General features: G+C 35.0%; 1 protein-coding gene across 1 annotated transcript in view; it reads right to left on the bottom strand.

Moving 5' to 3' along the window:
• LOC110382612 (alpha-2Db adrenergic receptor) overlaps window positions 1-20,018 on the bottom strand; it is a 418,397-nt gene that overhangs the window by 307,070 nt on the left and 91,309 nt on the right. The gene's annotated exons all lie outside the window — the stretch shown is intronic.

The raw sequence follows: 20,018 nt of genomic DNA on the forward strand, positions 1-20,018 counted from the left end.
CTGCCTATTTGAGCTCCACAACTCAGTTACCCGCTCAACCCAATACCCCTTGGTAAAACTGGTCAGACTTACTGGCATCTGACTACCCATAACGACTGCCAAGAATGTTCAATGACAGCCGGAACCTACAGTTTAAGGTATCCAAAATATACGTAGAAAGTACATACAAACTTAGAAAAGTTGCATTGGCAGGTACTTGCCAGACCTGGAATCAAAGACGTACGCTCATACTTGAGAGATTGGTTCTCTACCCACTAAACCACCACGACTTCCACTAAGTCATCACGACTTTGTTATCTCAGTAACATTTAATGTTTTTTAACGTATTAATACGTGTAATATTTTTGCCACACACAACTTAAATGCGGACTAATTAGAATCACTACTTTTATCCCTATGGTCATGACTTTTGCGGTTCAGTTCTCAGCGTTTTGTTTAGTCTGCTGTGCTTTTGCCGTTGAAGTACAAAAATTAAATATATGGAACGTTCCTAATGGCTATGCGTATTTCGTTGTTTTCAAGCAAAGACTATAAAACCACTTGACTGCGCATACAGTGCCCCGACGCTCGCCAAAAGTTAGTGATTTTGCGCGTACTATAAGGCTACGATCAGTACGATCCTGTAGTAGCGACCGTGAACTGACCAATAGTAGCCGCGGATTATGCCGCGTCCCCCCGCCCGCAGCGGTGAGTCGTGTTCTTAGAAGAAATTGGCGAGTGCGCTCTCTAGTGGTTATTTACTTTATGTTTTCAAGTCAACGGGCCCTTAAAATTCAATATCAGACGGTTCAGATCTTTGATTTTGCTGACCCCGTAGTCGCTGGCATAAGGGACTTTATCCGCGTACGAAGTCGCGGGCAGAAGCTAGTCGATAATATAATATTTGGGATGAATGTTCAGATTTGCACGTGTTTTTTCTCAGTGAGTACCTTCGTTGTTTCGTGTAGTATTTAACCGTGATCTAAAATAGAAGCATACATGCCTACATACATACTTGCACGTATAAAAATACACATACATACTTGCAAGATTTATTTGAGATTATTTGGGAAAACTATTCATTTTCATGTGTTTTCGATGGCCATTACTTGTTTACAGCTTTTTATGTAAGACACTTAGTGCAATGCTTTTTATTGTTTTGGGCAAATAATTTGAACAAGGCTTGTTTGAAATGAGTCGCAAAAAATAATTTTCCATATATTCACAAATCAAAGTTCATTACACTCCAAGCATTTTCAACTTAAAATCAATAAACACATTACTACATAAAACAAATACACATGCGTGCAAAATAAAGTGGACACGAACATTATTAATAGGCTTCGTCCATGTATTCCGTTTGACGCAGTTCGGAGCACTTGCGTTACAAATCACTGCATTTAATTTCGTACTTACTTATGTACTGTTTTTATATTCAGCGATCGAGTATCGGTAAAATGTTTGTGCGGACAAAAATATTGACCCAGTTTTTTTTTTCACTTCCGTCTTTAATTCCAGAATTACATAAAATAGTTTTTTTTTAATTTTAATTAGTTTATGTGACAAAAAAAAACATTTCAATTAACCTAATAATAATGACGTCCACTAGGGTGTTTCTTTTCAAAAGGAGATCAGCCAGCTGCACGGGACATAATTTATAATGCATAAGCGTTTACGTTTTTATGTTTTTCACTCTCATTGACCAATGGGACGGCTAGATCCGACGCGACCTGAGACAGATCACAAGCAGGACTGACATTTAGTTGCTCCTCGAAGTACAAATGTGACGACACCCTTAATTTATTGACCTATAAATATTCCAGTCACGTTTTAAAAACAAGATAAAAACAAAACAACTATTAATAGTTTTAGCATTCTAACAAAATATACGTTTTCTATCGCTGTTTGCATGCTCATACATTTTAAAAGCCCAATTGTATATTTGTTCCATAAAACTAAAATGCAAATATTGGTTTGTCCATAAAGTGGCGGAGTAAAAGCATGTTCTATTTAAATATTCAATGAACAGACTGGAGCTTCGTTAAAAACTTATTGTAGGTACTAAAACTCACAATTAAATAGAGTAATTATTTTAATTTCGCACTTTAAAACCTAATTTTGCAGAATAAACTGTTGGAGTACCAGCATACTGCCGACTAAATAGTCAGCCGACGGTTGACTTGACGGTTGGCAATTTTTTTATAATGAAAATCTTGATTTCAGTCGAAGTGTTCAGTAGTTCTGGTACCGGCTTAATACCTGATCTGTGTAATGTGCGTAATACCATTCAACTTCATACTGATTTATGAACCCAAACCAACTATCGGCCGACTAAAAGTTTGCAGTGTGCTCTTAGATTATAACAATTAAAATAAAGAATAAAACAATTGTGATCCGTTTCATTTTGAAGTCTACATTTCACATTTTATTCTAATTTAATATTTCAACTTTATAATTATTTTGTGCATTAACGCTTTTATTTTATAAATTATAATTTGATGAAGGTTTTTATAACTTTGGACCTGTTTTAATTATAGTATTCTCTTCAAAATTAATACGTGATTAATTTTCTCGGAATAATTAAGGAGATGATCGAAAACTTCGGGTTTTTGGGAATAAGTGTTGATGAGTTTCAGCTCCAATCAATTTTATTCTATTAGAAGCACGTACTGGTTTTGATTGAAATATATTGTAATTTTCGATCATGAATGGAGAATAATTTATTTATTATTTTAGTAAGTCGCTGCGGAATTAATCGTTCGGTATTAATTAAAGTCGCAATTTATTACAAGTTAAACTTTAACCTCAAGATATAATTGCTACATAATGCATAATTTTACATTATTCATGAAAAAAAATAAACATATTTAAAAAGTCATGTAATCATGATGTATAACTTAGGAAATACCCTCTCTCAGACTGTTCAAACATAATATTCTTCTCAAACGACGACCTCTCAAAACTAGATCGCGTTCATTCATCGACTTTATGTAACACGACTTAAGTTCTAATGTGATTTAGAAAATACAGAAACATAAAAAATAATATTACTTAGTTTTTATAAAAAAAATACTCTTCCCAAAATATTATTCCTTAAATTAAATTATTTCTCAGTCTCGTTTCGGAAATTATATGTATTCTCAGAATAATTTCATTCATTGATTTAATTAATTTTTCTTGCAATTCCATATTCTATGATTTTATTTCGTATTTTTAGAACAGTATGATGAAATTGTGTTTTGTTTATTTACATTTCTATTTGTATGCTAATAGAGAATAAATGAGAATGTATTTATTTTGTAATTGATATTCTTTTCTTGGAAACGTAACCTGTTTTGGAATTAATCAGGTATATTAGCGACTGAAGGAATTTGTGTTGTGAAACTTTTATATGTGATTTTTCCGTCAGTAGGTATTATGAAACTGTAAATTAATAAGTATATATTTTCTACTTTAAAATATGTATGTCATGCAAGTCATGCCCAAATCCACTGTTCGTTTTTACGGGTAGTCCGAAGCCAGAAAGTCTATATAACAGTCTTACCAAAGGATATCGGTTTGCCGCAGGTCACTGGGTTTACGAGGTCAGATATGCACTCGGTCCTTGTAAAACATTGGTATTCAGCTGCATCCGTTTAGAATGGAAGCCAACATAGTTGGTAAAAAAGTTGATAATTTTAATTACGAAAAGTTATAAATCCCTTTATATTTTATAAATATCTCAAAACATTAACATAAAACAACACGTTACTATTAAAACGACATGTAAAACCAAAAATTCAAAAGCTAGCCCAAATATTCTGTCCGCAAGTGCACAACGCTTGTTCTGACGTCAATAAATAACGTTCTGCGAGTGGCCGCCAGTGTATCGTTGCTGAATTCTTTATGATACACCTCTCGCCAACTAGCTGTCACTCTTGGGGAATCTGAATTTTGTTCACACTTTTTTTTTATTCACTGACTTTTAAACTAGGCAATGTGGTGTCCATGTTTTTATGCAGGTCAGTGTAATTTATTAAATTGTCATTTGAAATCGGATTTTATGCAAATCGTGTAGAAGAGATGTGTTTAGCCGACTTATTAAAAGAGAGAAGTTTCTAAGGCAGGTATATTTTGTAGTTTCTGTTAGAATCCTTTATAACTCATTCACTTCATATTTTTCTGTACTCGCTCTCACAATCGTTATGAAAAAATCCGGCCAAGTGCGAGTCGGACTCGTGCACGAAGGGTTCCGTAAATTACAGTTAAATCAACCTATCTCAAAAACTATAAGAGATACTTTGATCAAACCAAAAATCGTTGAAAGAGTTAATTAGCATGCATCACCTCTATTTTTTTTAGAATTTTATACCCCGTAGTTATAAAAATAGAGGGGGGGGGACATACTTTTTACGACTTTGAGAGCTGATATCTCAAAAACCGTTCACTTTAAGAAAAATGTTTTTTAGAAAACTTTATATCATTTTAAAAGACCTTTCCATTGATACCCCACACGGGTATGTACATCGAAAAAAAAATTTCATCCCTCAGTTACATGTATGGGGGGCCCCACCCCCAATTCTTTTTTTTACTATTTAGTGTCATATTTTTGTAGCGGTTCATACAACACATATTCCCATCAAATTTCATCACTGTAGTACTTATAGTTTCCGAGTAAATCGGCTGTGACAGACGGACAGACGGACAGACGGACAGACGGACATGACGAAACTATAAGGGTTCCGTTTTTGCCATTTTGGCTACGGAACCCTAAAAAAATGGATAAAATAGCGCTTAAATATTATATTGATATTCCCCAGAAACCTTATGTTTATTGCAATCCGAAAAACTTACCTTACACAAACAAAAACGCTTCTAAAAATAACTTTAGTTTCTTTTCTTAGAACTTGTCTCAATTCCTTTGGTAGATATAAAAATAATTATGCTTTTACACACGAATATCACTGAAATAAAAGCCTCACTGATATGTAGAACTGTCACTAAAATATTAACATATACATACATACCGACAGAAAGATTTTAAGTACAGTCTGCTTCAAAAGTAGATGAACATATCTCATCATCATCATCATCCTCATTGAACATCTTGGGCAGTCGTTACGGGTAGTCAGAAGCCAGTAAGTCTGACACCAGTCTTACCTAGGGATATTGGGTTGCCCGGGTAACTGGGTTGAGGAGGTCAGATAGGCAGTCGCTTCTTGTATTGCACTGGTACTCAGCTGCATCCGGTTAGACTGGAAGCCGACCCCAACATAGTTGGAAAAAGGCTAGGCAGATGATTTTCAAAGAAATTGTGACCCTTTAGGTTGTTAGGATTTTTTTTTCAGCTATTTTTGACACTGACTGTACAATGTAAAGTGACATTTTGAATAATTGAGCAACAAATGCTATTTGAAATAGCAAAACATATTTATTTACATTACACTTTAAAACGTGTTGCTATTTATTTTCGAGTGCATTTTCTACCACAAGACTTTTAACCCTAAAAAGATCATATTGAAGGTCAAGGTCAAGGTCGAAATACATACATATTATTATCTGTTTGTGTCTTCTAGAGACATTGCACCGGATCCCGAAAAACAATATTATTAAGATTAATGTTTATTTGTCTTAAATGGTTTGGTAAAAACCGAGTTATTGTAAGTAATTTTATTCTTTTGGATGGTACGCCATTTTTAAGTTGGTTATGTGTTCAAGGTCAGAGGGGCTCGTGGCAAAGTGAATCGATCTTAAGGTTGAGCAACGCTTGGCGCGGTCAGTCTATGGATGGGTGACCATTTATGTCATTACGATTTTCCACGCTGTCTTTTAATAAAATACAATTAAGTATTAAAACTGTATTTAAACTCATACCAATACAAAATATACTCGACAAAGAGAACCCACAAATGAGCACCCGAACAATTTTAATAACGATATCACACAAAAACAGACACAAATAAATATCATATTTTCCGAATTGACATTTCGATTCCCCGAAATCGTTACTAAGCTATATTCACGAATGTTTTCCTCATAACGTTGTATGAAAAAACTTGGATCATTCAACCAACTGGTGAGGCCGCTGCTATGTCTTCACTAATGCTACAGGTAGGTACGAAATGCGACATACTCAGATTAAGCTAAAAACACGTGTTTTGATTTCGATAAATGACATATAACGTATTAGATAAGACCTAAGACTATGTAACTTCATGCACGAGACAGACCCCAGGTACTTCTATCTTACTTATCATCTACATACCGTATGTAGTTTCTAAGGATATCTTGCACTTACACTAATGACTGGTTAAATATGAAGGACAAACATATCGAGGAAACCTGGACTATCCCTACTAATATTATAAATGCGAAAGTACCTCTGTCTGCCTGTCTGTCTGTTACGCTTTCACGTCTAAACCACTGAACTGAGTTTAATAAAATTTGGTACAGAGATAGAGTTGACCTTGAGAAAGAACATAGGATAGTTTTTATCTCGGACTTTTGAAGAGTTCTTTTGGAAACGATATAACGCGAACTTGATGCGGGCGAAGCCGCGGGCGGAAGATAGTGAAATATAAATAAATGATATGATATGAATCCTTCTCTATCTGAGAAGAGGTAGGCTCAGCAGTAGGATGATAAAAAGGCTGATGATGATACCGCGAAAAATTTACTGACTTTTCCGCATAGAGATTGGTTCTCATGGCGGTTCCAGTTTTTTAACTGCTCCAAGATGAGAAAATACAATATAATCCGCATTAAATTACATGGCTTCGTATGGTGTTCTATAGAAAGTGTGGAAGAAGGGAGCGTATTAATTAGACAACGTTATTTTATAACAATACACCCTGTATTTTATATGTGACAGATGAGTTTGCAAAAGGTCCAACAGAATAAGTTGTTGGTGCTTTAGAAGATTACACTAATTTAGTTTAGACATTTTGATTTAGTTTATTTTTAAGTAAGCTAAAAGTAAGTATGTCTGCAGTGTGCAATCAAAAAGTATAGCAACTATAAAGAGCGTATATATGTATTTTTCTGCCATTAGTAGGTACTGTTGTAATAACATATAATATAGAGATATATGTTACTTTAGGATTCGATATTTTTAAGGTTAACTAAAGCTTAATTTACAGAAAAAGCTAAGCTTATTTTACAGAAACACTTCGAAATTAGAATTATCATCATATATTATACTAATAAATAACTAAAAAAAGAAAAAGATCTTATATGAAAGAAAGCGTAAGATTTTAACACCAAGAAATAAAACGGGCCTTCTAAAACGTCCGCACAGTGTTCAAAACCTCGCACAACATGGACAAAGAAATACCGCAATGTGCCAACCAGACGAGGGTATTTGTTCCCAAGTTTAGGAATTACAATTATGTTAAGTGAATTAATTGGGGAGCAAATGGGGGACACTGGAAGGTTGCTATTTGTCATAATTTAGTGTAAGCGACAGAAATAGCCGTAGTTTGTGAACACTTTTGTACTGAGAAATGGCTAAGCAGCAATTGTTAGAAACATTCAACGTTTTACGAGACTGTCTTGATCTTTCTGCCTTTAGATAGCAACGGTATACAAACTTTAAAAAAATATATTTATAATGAAAATATCGTATGCCTTTCTTGTATGGAGTTTCTTGCCGATTCTTGTCCATGAGACCCACTTCTTAGAACCATTCAATTGGTTTGACGTTTCGAAAAAACATTCACAGGCTTATTTGAATTTAAAAAAAAATGCTTTCACGAATATACCTACCTATAAATATTTACAAGATCAATAAAAAAGATTTATCGAATTTGTAACCTCCCCTTTTCGATCCGACCAATGATTACTACTTCGAAATATCACATTTTAAAGCCACAAATTGCAACAAATGATCATGATCTTAAATTTTTATTACTAAGTTTAATCTTTAAAACACCCAGTGGCCATTCAATAACTAAAATGGCGACCACAGTTACCGTCTGTCCAGTAATCTGTCTTAATGTTGAACAATTCCTTTTGAAATGCGCGTTCGATTCAACAAATATCTCCATTAGGAATTTTGGCTGCAATTCAGAAAATTTGAACCACTGTGTGCGAATATTACAAATATTTTATGCAATGGGGATATTATTTGTGATTTATTATTTTTAAACGAATGGTAACTTAAATGTGCAGTAGTATTTTATACTTTTAAAGGACTCTTTCTTATTTGCTTGCAATTTAGATTGTGTATGAGAAAGTCACATGTTCCAGGCTTCCCACCCAAGTCAGAAGTTTTGTAGGCCAGATAATCGGATCGAACTTTTGTGAGACATTCTGACAAGGATTTTCTGACCAACTTTTTGCAAGACGTTAGCGTTATGCACTGTAATTGCTATCTGTGTCGATTATCGTAGGTGGGTGGGCAGTTTCATGCTAACTTTATCCATTATGAATTATTTAATTTACATATACGAGAAAGGTAAAACATAGTTCCTATTGCACACTAATATATTTTTAACCAAAATCCACAAAACGGTACCAATATTAAGCCGACTACAGAAAGCACAGCCCTATCTATGACAGCCTCACTAATCCTAGTTTACGTTCTAACCAAGAGTTATGGCGTACCACCGCCATAATCCTTTGTCACCCCATTGATTTATGAAACTCAATAAAATAAAAAATTTAACCACCATGTCCTAAAAATCTAGCCTTAAGGACACACTGCAAACTTTTAGTCGGCCGATAGTTTTGAGCTCATAAATCAGTATGAAGATGAATGGTAGTACGCACATTACAAAGATCAGGTATTTAGCCGGTATTAGAACGACTGAAAACTTTGATTGGAATCAAGATTCCCTTTATAAAACAATTGACAACTGTCACCCGACTGTTTAGTCTACATTAATACACAAACAAAATTATGTTCCATTTTCTACTAAAAATATAACGAGATCTGCAGTATTTTGCATAAGTATTGCACTTTCTATATTCATAGCTGGAATTGGAAGGTGGGTGGAAGTTCTATAAATAAAGGTACTTTGATTGGAACCGAGATTTTCTTTATTAAACATTTTCGCCCACTATCGGGTCAACTGTCGGCCGACTATTTAGTCTCTAGTGTGTGGGTGGACTAAAATTGCCTCTTCCATATTCATATTTTGTAACAACAAAATGGTTTTAAACTAAAACTATTCTGGTTTCGACTCACGTAGAATTATGAGTGAAAAAGTTGTGGAAACTGGTCAGGCGTGCGCTGGTCACGTGCTTTGGGTTCCGTAGATAATATTAACAGTGCACTTTTGACTTCGCTTCGGTTAGTAATTATAGTAGACGCTCATAATGTTTATATGTATGTGGAGGTATTTCTGATTGGTAACTGATATTATTTTCTCAGTGCCATATTAATTACTTTAAAGTAGCTCTTTATTTCCATAAAAGTGGTATATTTCGCTCGCATCATGAGGGAACTGCTGTCCGATCCGAGATCAAATTGAGCCATTTCTCGATACAATGTACCAATTATACAATGTACCTACACATGTACCTATGTATTCTAGTCATTAAATGGTTATGAAAAATCCGTTTAGTATTTTTTACAAAAAATCAAATCTTTCTTAAACTATTGTAGACCAAAACTTTTACAGGAGCTATGTCCAGTATAAAATATTTTTATTTATATTACAGAAAACTACTACGGAACTCTAAAAGTAGCAAGCATAAAGTTTTTAACAGTGTTTCGGAATTTTTCAACTGCATCCTTAGAGGAAACCTTTGAAATGCAATGAAAATTACGTAAAGAATAAATTATTTTCATTTCAAAGAGAATTATGTTAAGGTCTTAATGAGAATTATTTATTAAATAGCTTCTCCCAGCGGTTTTGCCCACGTCCTCTGAGAATTACTTCGTTCCTAGCTGAAAGGTAGCCTATAAGTATCTTATACCGTCATTGAACTTCCTTGGCAGTCATTACGGGTAATCAGAAGCCAGTAAGTCTGACACCAGTCTAACCAAGGGTATTGGGTTGCCCGGGTAACTGGGTTGAGGGGGTCAGATAGGGCAGTCGCTCCTTGTAAAGCACTGGTACTCAGCTACATACAGTTAGACTGGAAGCCGACCCCAACATAGTTGGGAAAAACGCTCGGAGGATGATGATGAAGTATCTTATTCTGATGTCTAATAGAGTCCAAGTTAGGATACTGTTTTGTTAATATTTGAAAGAGCAACATACACACACAAAGTTTCACTTTTAGAATTAAGTTTGATGTGAAAAGATAATAATTGAAATATGACAAGAAGGCTACTGGCTAGAAGGTGTGTTTTTACGTCTTCGACTATCCCAATTTGTAATTTGTGTCAAAGTTTTATTTTTACGGGTTATTATGAAAAACTGATACAGTAACCGATCTTAATATTGATTGTCACAACTATTACGCACATAATTAACTTCACTACAAAATAGCAACAATTATAACCAAATGGCTAGGCCATTGACCATAAACCTTACCTAAACTTAATATAACTGATTGATGATGTACCCTCGTCATACTTGTACAACTTAGTTTAACAAAAACAACTGCTCGTGGTCGGTTCATTAGAAGTGTTATGTTACTTAGTTCCAACTTGAATACTTTTTTCTATTATAAAGCTACTAACTTTAGCTAGTGAAAACCCGTTTCCTGAAGGACCTACTTCCCGCACCTGGATAAAATATAGCCTATGTTACTCGGAGATAGTGTAGGTTCCAAACAGCGAAATCTTTTTTGCAATCGGTTCAGTAGTGTTGCCTTTAGGCGATTATCACACTGCCCCGCATGATGCAGCGTAGTGCGTGGATGCGTTTTTTTCAGTTGTATGGAAATATCTCCGTTTGTATGGAAAACACGCATAGTCCAACACACTGAAAATGCATCCACGCGCGTTCATGCGGATCACGCACATACATGCGGAGAAAAACGCACCCCCGCGCGTAGGTGCGGGACGAGACGCAAGGTATGGCACACTGAATCCCGCAGTGACGCGCGTGATTTTGAATGGGCCTGACGTGTATATTTGAAAATGGAAGCCGCCGTGCGTGAATCAACAAAACGCACCTACGCGCGTGAGTGCGCGAAAAACCCGCACGATGATGCAGATCTGCACTCCCGCAGGAACGCGCGTAGATGCGTCGACACGCAAGATGCAGCGTGATGCGGGGCAGTGTGAAGATCACCTTAATGTGCAAACAAACAAAATAATGTTTCCTAGAAGTAGTTTGGTAGAAGATTACATAATTATAGAATAGTATTTGATCAAACATAGCAGCAATTTAAGTTTGTAGATAAAAACACTACATATAAAAAATGTTCACCTATTTCACAAAATTATCGCGTTACGTGATATATTATTAATTATCTCCATAAATGATAGTCCAAAAACTATATCTTTTGAGAGAATATTTAACATTACTGCAATGTCCAAAAGTTATGTTTTATGTCTTGGTCATTTTAACAACAGACGGTTTCACTTTACGAAATCATAAAACCAAAGGTTTATTTATTTATTTTATTTACACAGCCGACCGAAAGTTATTTCTAAGTTTATCGCAATTTCTGTCAGTCCCAGGTGTAAAACTAATACCACGGAGGAAGGAAAGATGAGTGGAGATGCCATAAGAGAGGTAGGACAGGGACCTTTTTGTAGGTCAAATACGTACGATAGGCATGACTGAAACGACCAGTGAAACCAACGAGCTTTTCGGGTTATTTGATCGATCGGGATTTTTGATTTGACAGAAAATGCGCCGGTTACAAGAGTGTAAGGGCTTAGACCACGTTACTAAAAGTAACGAGACTTTTGGGTTCCTTGTCAATTCAAAATCAATCTACCAAATCTGTCAAAAGTTGATTTGGTCTATATTCATTGGCAATTTTTTTTTTAATTATGGGCGGGTTCCATAGAACGTGTATAAGGGCGGAGACAGTAACGTTCCTCGTCCCCCGCACACCCGCATTTTGGCGCGCTAATTTCTTAGAATATTTTCTGTTATGACATCTCTGACCGTCATTTTGTTCTCCATGGTAAATAGTAAACGAAGAAAATGGCGGCTTAGTAGTAAAGTTTACGTCCACGTAATGATTAACCTGTGGTTTAGAGCTATTTAACTGTCGCGTTTGTACAAACATAAAGTTTGTTTATGTGGTCTTACTTTGTCCGATTGCGGTATTAATATGATAGTTTGGAAGTTTTGTATGTTTGGCTAAGCATGAAGAATAAGATTAACAGCGACTTCTGAAAAAAAATAAGTAACTTTCTTCTGAATCGCCAATACGTCGCTATTGAAGTAATTTTTTTTATTTGTGCCTTTTTATTTAGGCAGCTAGGACCCATAGAAAATATATAAATAAAACCAATGTTTTAAGTGTGTTGTTATATTTTAATGGCCATTGACAGATATTTTTGAAATCGGTAAAAAATTTAATACCTATTATAAATTTTATTATGAGTTTGTTTGAGTGAGAGCGATTAACAGCTGGTACCTGAAATCTGTATACTTCATTTACACACGAAAAGCTCGGTTTAGCTCTTAAATGAAAACCGACTCAAATGTATTTATTTAATTCTTTTTCTGCTTAACAAAAACTCAATCAAGAAGTACAGTCGGCAAAAAAAAGTATTCTGTATTTTTTTTCATTCGGATAAAAATATTCGTTTCACGAAAAAAATCTGTGATTAATTTTCAGATAACGTTGTGGGCATAATAAATCTCCATAGAGGGGTGAAACCGCCGGGGGTAGGTGCATTAATAAATTGTCTTACGTACGAATTTGGAATCTTAATTTCACCCCGATTCGAAATCGCGGGTAACTCCAAATTGATAATGGCAATATTTTACCGACTTCGTGAAAGGTGGGTAATGTGTTTTGTCACGCCATTTTACATGTTATGAGTGATGAATGTTTCATTAGGAATATGGTTGGTTTACTTTTTTTTTTGTTAAAATATTATTAATGATTTCCGGTTTTGTTGATTAGAGCGTGTAATAAAAACAGTTATTGCGTGTTTATTTAATTAAATTCTTTTCATAACATTGTTTCTGAATATTTATGTATTTTAGCACATATTTTATTTTATATTTAAGCCTGCCAAAAGCGAAAAACTAGGTCTTTCATAAATAACACAAACACGTTTTTCTAAAACAACTAATTATGAAAAATAATTAAAAAGTTTAAGTAAATGACATTTACGCTTAATAAAAATAGCAGCTGTTTTTAATAGGTTTTCAACAGAATTAAGTATTTTCCATAACAAAATATTTTTACTCAAAATAACTAGATTTGTTTAAAAGTAACCTTTTTTTTTCCGACGTCAAAAATCATCAAATGACCCCTCCCGCTGTGGGTTAGCAGCGGTGAGGGAGTGTCAGACTCTTACTGACTAAAAACCGTCGTGTTCCGTCATAGGCCTTTTATGTACCAGGGCCGCGGTATCTCTTTCGAACAACCCGCAGCCCCGGCAGGCCTTGGCCCTGCTGGGCCCCGCTGTTTAAAAGTCACCTTTGTTTAACTTAGTTAATGAATACACTTAAGTTTGTAGGTATATTATAATGTTCCGTTTCTGTGCTGCTGTCAGTCGAGTACTGAAACATCACATTTCACCAAATTAAGCATCTTTCTATCTGCATCACACTTTCAAATCTGTATTGCAAAAGAAAACTTCGAAGTAAAAAGTACATTAGATTATTTCGAGGTTACTTATAAAGTCTACTGACATTTTAAGTTTTTGCGATTAGTAGAGCACTTATAAATATTAAACCTTACAAACTGTTCTATTTTATTACATTAATTCACCAAAACAAGCTTCAGGATATTATAAGCAATTTCTCAACAAAACCCGAAACATGTCATTCAAAATCGACAGATATCAACATAAATATATGTATGTCATTCGATTACTACGAGAAATTCGCCATAAAATCGATCCTTGCTTATTATCATAATAATTCCTTACCGAAGAAAGCAGATTACATTGCAAATTGAACGAGGCTACTTATACGTACCTATTAATATTAAACAGAAGATTTTAGAAAGCCAGGACAAAATTAGAAATTAAATCCAGTTGTTTACAAAAAACTCCTACCTACATACCTTGGATAGGATAAAAATCCTGCCAAAGCCAAAGAAAATAATTTTTAAAAATTGCTGTCTGTACTAAGTTTTTGAATGTTCTCAATTGACATGCATATTTTTGGGTAATATTTGTGCATATTTGTTTACTTTTTTATGCATTTTGATAGTGTAAAATCTGATATCCAATTCTATAATAAGGAATCAATTTATTGGCCCAGTTCCGTAAAACTTTTATCTCTCACGTTTATTTCACCAAAAAAAATAATTTCCTAGACCCTTATTACTTAAACTATTCTTCCCCTACTCCCAAGAGAGGCAATAAAAATATAGCCACAGCCACGGAACCCCAAACATGACAAAATACGGGACCGACCCGCAAAGTTACTGAAGCTGGCTATTTTCTCCATTCTCGTTTTTATACGGAGCCCCTTGGAGACTAACATGACGCCTCTACAATGATACACCGTGCTTCTGAATTATACATTAACTTTACACTATGGGATAAGCACGGAGTAAGGAAAGATGAACGGAGATACCATAATTCTGGTAGGTCAGGCGTCTTCTAATAGGTCAAATTCTTACAGTGGACATGACTGTTACGAGTGAACTAACCATGCGTCCCGGATTCTTTGAGGTGTTTGTCAATGATTTTTGGTGTTATAATCATCGGCAAGGATATTGAGCCCTGACCTTTACCTGTGCAGAAGTGATTTATTAAATTATTGCCTTAAGTGTACAGTGCGCAAAGCGATCCCCACTCTTCCGCCGAGAGCTCATTATCCGTGCCGATAACTATACAAGAAATGGTCGGGTCCAAAGAAAGCGTATAAGGGCGGAGACAGTAACGTTCCTCGTCCCCCGCATTTTGGCGCGCTACTTTCTTAAGAGATTTTTCGTAATGGCACCTCCGCTAGTCATTTTGTTCTCGCTGGGTAAGGGTAAATTATATACATTTATATTGTGTTCGTATACATGATGTATATGTGAGTTGGTGTATTTTTAACGGATTATCAGGATTTCTACTTAGACAGCGCGGGGTTTTCTTAGTTGTTTTTTTTATGGAGTTAAATACAGGGTGCCTCAGGGTGGTCTGATGTGTTAGTATGTACAGGATGTTTATTTTTAGTGACTTAAGTAATTTAAAAGTTTTCTTTACTTAACGATATTGATTACTATGTTGTACTTTTTCAAAGTCACTTTTTTATAAAAATTAGCAACACAAGCAAATCTTTTGCGAGTAATTTTGTTACCCCCGTCTAACGCTACCATCACTAATTCATCAAGGGAATTAATAAAATAAATAATTAATATAAAGCGGACGGCTGAACATTAATAATTTAGCTTCGGCTCGGTTGAAACGTATTCACGGTAATCCCTGTTAAGACCCGGGTATGTAATATTTTAGCCGGTTTTTGTGCCTCAGAAATGGGGATTGATACTGGCGTTTTAAATTTGAAATTATTTGTATGGCGATTTGGTTTTAGATTCTGATTTTGGCATTCTTACTTCTTGACAACCTAGTCAATAATATAAACTATGTAGCTTCCACTGGTGGTTTAAATGCATGCCGTTAGAACTACAAATAAAGAGTAGTCATGAGAAGTCTGATTTATAAGTGAGCTAACTAACACTGAAAGAATTGTTCAAATCGGTCCAATAGTTCCTATGATTAGAGTTTAAGCAAACAAGTATACAAACTCTTGATTTTTACAAAAGAAAAATACAAGGAACTGAATCAATTGAGCCAAAACACTGCGATGACCCAAAATAGTAGGTGGAGAGAACCGAAAGAAATAGCAATTAAATTATTATAAAAAAATATAAAAAACATTAATAAAAAATCAATATCCCATATTCTATGTATGTATCTTCACAAGTGGAATAAAAAAGTAAAAAAAATACACAGAAAGTTATCAAATTGATGAATTCATTTCCAATACATGAAAACTGATTTTCAAAGCTTTTCACAGTTCCAATCAAAAATAAAAAGTGTTAGCATTGATTTATCAAAACGAATGAATATTATATTTTGCTGACTCTACTCGTCTATTTTTTTGTGATTTTGTCGTTTTTATTTATGATAACCAAATCACTTTTTAATTGGTTTAAAATTGGTGAAATTTAATTAGTCACATTCGTTTCTTTAGATTTTTAAATTGCACACAGTAAACTTTTAGTCGGCCGATAGTTTGATCGAGCGATTGGTGTACACATGATTAACTTTTGCATTAATAATACTAGTAAGGAAGTTGTGTACTAATGTAAAGCTTGGTTCAATGTAATTAATCAACTTTAGTTTTTTTTTATTTATTTATAGATAGTAATTTTGCACATATTTATCCTATTAATGTATGTAAATAAACACAAAAGTTAGGAAATAAATGAAAGTCAAATAAAGGTTAAATTATTGAAACACATTACCGAAACGAATAACCATGACCTCTTTAAAAAACAAATAAAGAATAAAACAAAAGGACTACCTCAACTTATACCTTACTACCTACTCATTATGTAGGTAAGTACTAACTTCGCTTACGAATGTATTTTTTCACCCCGTACATTCAAATGAATGTATGTTCAATGAAAGTACTTTCAAATAAAAGCTTCAGGTAACATATTGTTATATTCATCAATGGATTAAAATTTATTTTATTTTAAAAGGCTTTTGTTAATTTTACTTACGTATTTTTGTGAATGAAACGGGTTTCCCGATGGCTATAAATTCACTCGAGTTTTTAAAAGTTAATGTATTTTTAACTGTGGAAGCTTTTGTAATATTGACTTTATATATTTAGCATTTTAGGATTTATCTATGGACAGATAAGTAAACTTTAAAAGTTTTTTGCAAGTTAAACTTTAAAAGTATAACCACCATGAGAACGATCAAAAACATGGACCACATATGTAACAGAAACATTAAGTAGCAACAATACATCTTCACGATCAATTTCCTTCAAACACGAACATCACCGTATCCAAACAAAGCAATCGAAGCGCAAACCATAACCAAAATCTACCCAAAATCTCTGACCCCTCACTAAATCTCAAACACTGCAGCCACAAACTAAATCACTTAACAGTTAACAACTATTGTTACACAAACCCAACTTTGTAAAGGACAAATCTTAACTATGGACAAAATTCACGCACAAATAAGCACAAACTACAGCCTTATTCCACTTCGCAGCAGTATAATCCGATGTTCTCCGGCTGTAGTTAGTTTGAGCCGCCGGTAACCAGTGCAAACCGGTACACGCCGGTTGGCCGGTTTGTCGCTATTGAAATTTGCCGATAGGCAAAGCTGTTTGAAATATTCATTGTTAAACAAGACGCAAGCTTCACAGTATTGATTTGCAAATGGACTCGGAATTTATGATTTCGGTTACAGATTTTGGCTTGCACGGGTATATGACAACGCGACTTTGTTACCGACATGTCGGACAGTGTGGACGTGTGTTACATTTGTGTATTGTGTTTTTGTTATTTATTTGTTTGTGCTACTGTGTCAGTGGCTCGTGGCTAAGTATCAGGAGTTAGTGGATTAATAAGAGGAGCTTTTCCGCTCCTGTGGCTAACAATTATTTTGTCCGCCACTTTGCCCATTACTAATAAGTTAGAAGAGGCAATATCTGTAATACCTAAGAAACTATCCAGGTAGGTATGAAATTTTTTTCAGTGTCTGCTACGATATCCCAGAGTCCTCGCTTCCTATAAACTCTTGTAAACCTCATCAAAGTCAAATCATTTATTTCATGTACGCCTTCACAATTAATAATGAATTATACCACCCTTTTCTGAACCCAGTCATCCAACTGCAATTGATTTACGAAAAAACACCAAGTCAGGTTCAAATATGAATTTGATTCACAAAATCAACAGTGTACGAAGGAATATTCAAAAGTTCAACACTATAAAACTAGTACTCAACCTCGGGCGAGCTACACAACTTCATACAAGCTTTATAAGGTTTAGCTGGTAAGGGCTGGGCTACACTTGCGTGAAGCAGGAAGAAAAGAGAACAGTTTAATAGTTATTTTGTCTCTGGTATCTAAGAAAAGCATAAAAGCTAAACATGACATTGATTATTAGTAACCATATTGTCTTATCAATTTTAAAGCACTTCCCTACCGAAATTTTGTTTAACATACTAATATTTAAGCGCAAAACTTTGTATGGATATATGTTTATGGATAAAAGATAAAAAGTAATGTATGCTGAAAATCAAGTCTTTTGAAGGTCACAAAATTTGATAGTTTGTGAGACTACAACTACTGAATAATGATGGCACTTAGCAGTAATTTAGCTTACTATCCGACATACACAAATATTACTTTTTATCCATGTGCCAAAATTAAATCTTTCGATGCAGTTAACCCGCGGGCAGAATCTATCTATATTAACTTAAGTCTCTTTATCGATTTGAACGCATCACTTTCTCCCAAACCCCTCGCTGCACCGCGTCTGTGGCCCAACCTTAACAAATAATTCAAGCCCCGAAGCTTGGATATTGGCTGTTTTCGCTCCAATACCGTCAGGTCACCTGAGGTCACAGTTTCGTTGCAAGAAGTCAAAAACACGCCACTGAATCGGTGCGCTCCAGTTGCAGCTGTTTTTGAGTTTGTGTTTGATGTAACTGCAGTGGGATAACAACTTTTTTGAAGAGATAGTAGTTTATGGGTAAATAAGTATAGGTATAGGTATGGAACGACTTTTTTTTGGTGGGGATCCCGCTGTGGGTGCAGCGTGAGGGAGTGTCAGACTCTAACTGAAACCCATCATGTTCCTTCGCAGGCCTTTTATGTACCAGCGCTGCGGTAACTTTTTTTTTTCCGACGTCAAAAATCATCAAATGACCCCTCCCGCTGTGGGTTAGCAGCGGTGAGGGAGTGTCAGACTCTTACTGACTAAAAACCGTCGTGTTCCGTCGTAGGCCTTTTATGTGCCACGCGAACAATCCCGCAGTTCAGCAGAGGTATAAAATGAGTTGATTTGAAATATTCGTTTGAATGGTTCATAGTTAGTTAGTTACAGCCTATTTATCGTCCCACTGCTGGGCACAGGCCTCCTCTCACACGGAGAAGGATTGAGCATTAATCACCACGCTTGCTCAATGCGGGTTGGTGATTTCAGACTATATAGTCCAGGTTTCCTCAAGATGTTTTCCTTCACCTTTTTATCAGCCATTGGTGTCTAAGATATACTTAGAAAGTACATACAAACTTAGAAAAGTTGCATTGGTACTTGCCTGACCTGGATTCGAACCCGCGCCCTCATACTCGAGAGGTTGGTTCTTTGCCCACTAGGCCACCACGACTATCACGACTAATGGTTCATTATGTACCTTTTTTTTACGTCTATAACATAAAAAAGCTTCATTAATTATTGTAATCGTAATCAATTGTTTTAGATTTGTCTTCAATTAAATGAACAAATGTATGGATTCAAATACATATATAGAGACTGCTACGGTCCATGGCTACAAGTAAAAATCGCCAAATAAAACCCAAATTCGAATAAATTGTTCAAACTCTTTAAATAACTGCTAAATATTTTATAACAAAAATGGATCTAGCTATACGTAACTCCCTTTTGTCCAAAAATATTTGTTCAAAAATATTTTTCGAAAATATTTCCGAGCATCCTTTAACAAATTCCGGAACTGCAGCGGAAAATAATAAAACCTTGTTACAGACTCAAATCACGTATTTTCGAACGAACGTTTAACAGTCTGGGTCGAATAAAAAAACCTTACCACTTCACAAACCCCAACTATTTCCTAAATTGAAAAAAAAAACTAAATTTAACTTTTCGATTCTGTAATTGGAAGTCCAACTTTTCAATATCACTTTCCAAGTTTCTGTGTCAATCGTTCAGTTTATTTCAGTTACTCAATCTGCAAGACGAATTAGGTCAGACTCAACCTAAATGTTAGACTGTCCTAAGTCCTGAGTTGTCGCTCGAATTTATGTCCTTTT

The sequence above is a fragment of the Helicoverpa armigera genome, chromosome 21, assembly GCF_030705265.1.
Source record: "Helicoverpa armigera isolate CAAS_96S chromosome 21, ASM3070526v1, whole genome shotgun sequence".
Taxonomy (NCBI): Eukaryota; Metazoa; Arthropoda; class Insecta; order Lepidoptera; family Noctuidae; genus Helicoverpa; species Helicoverpa armigera.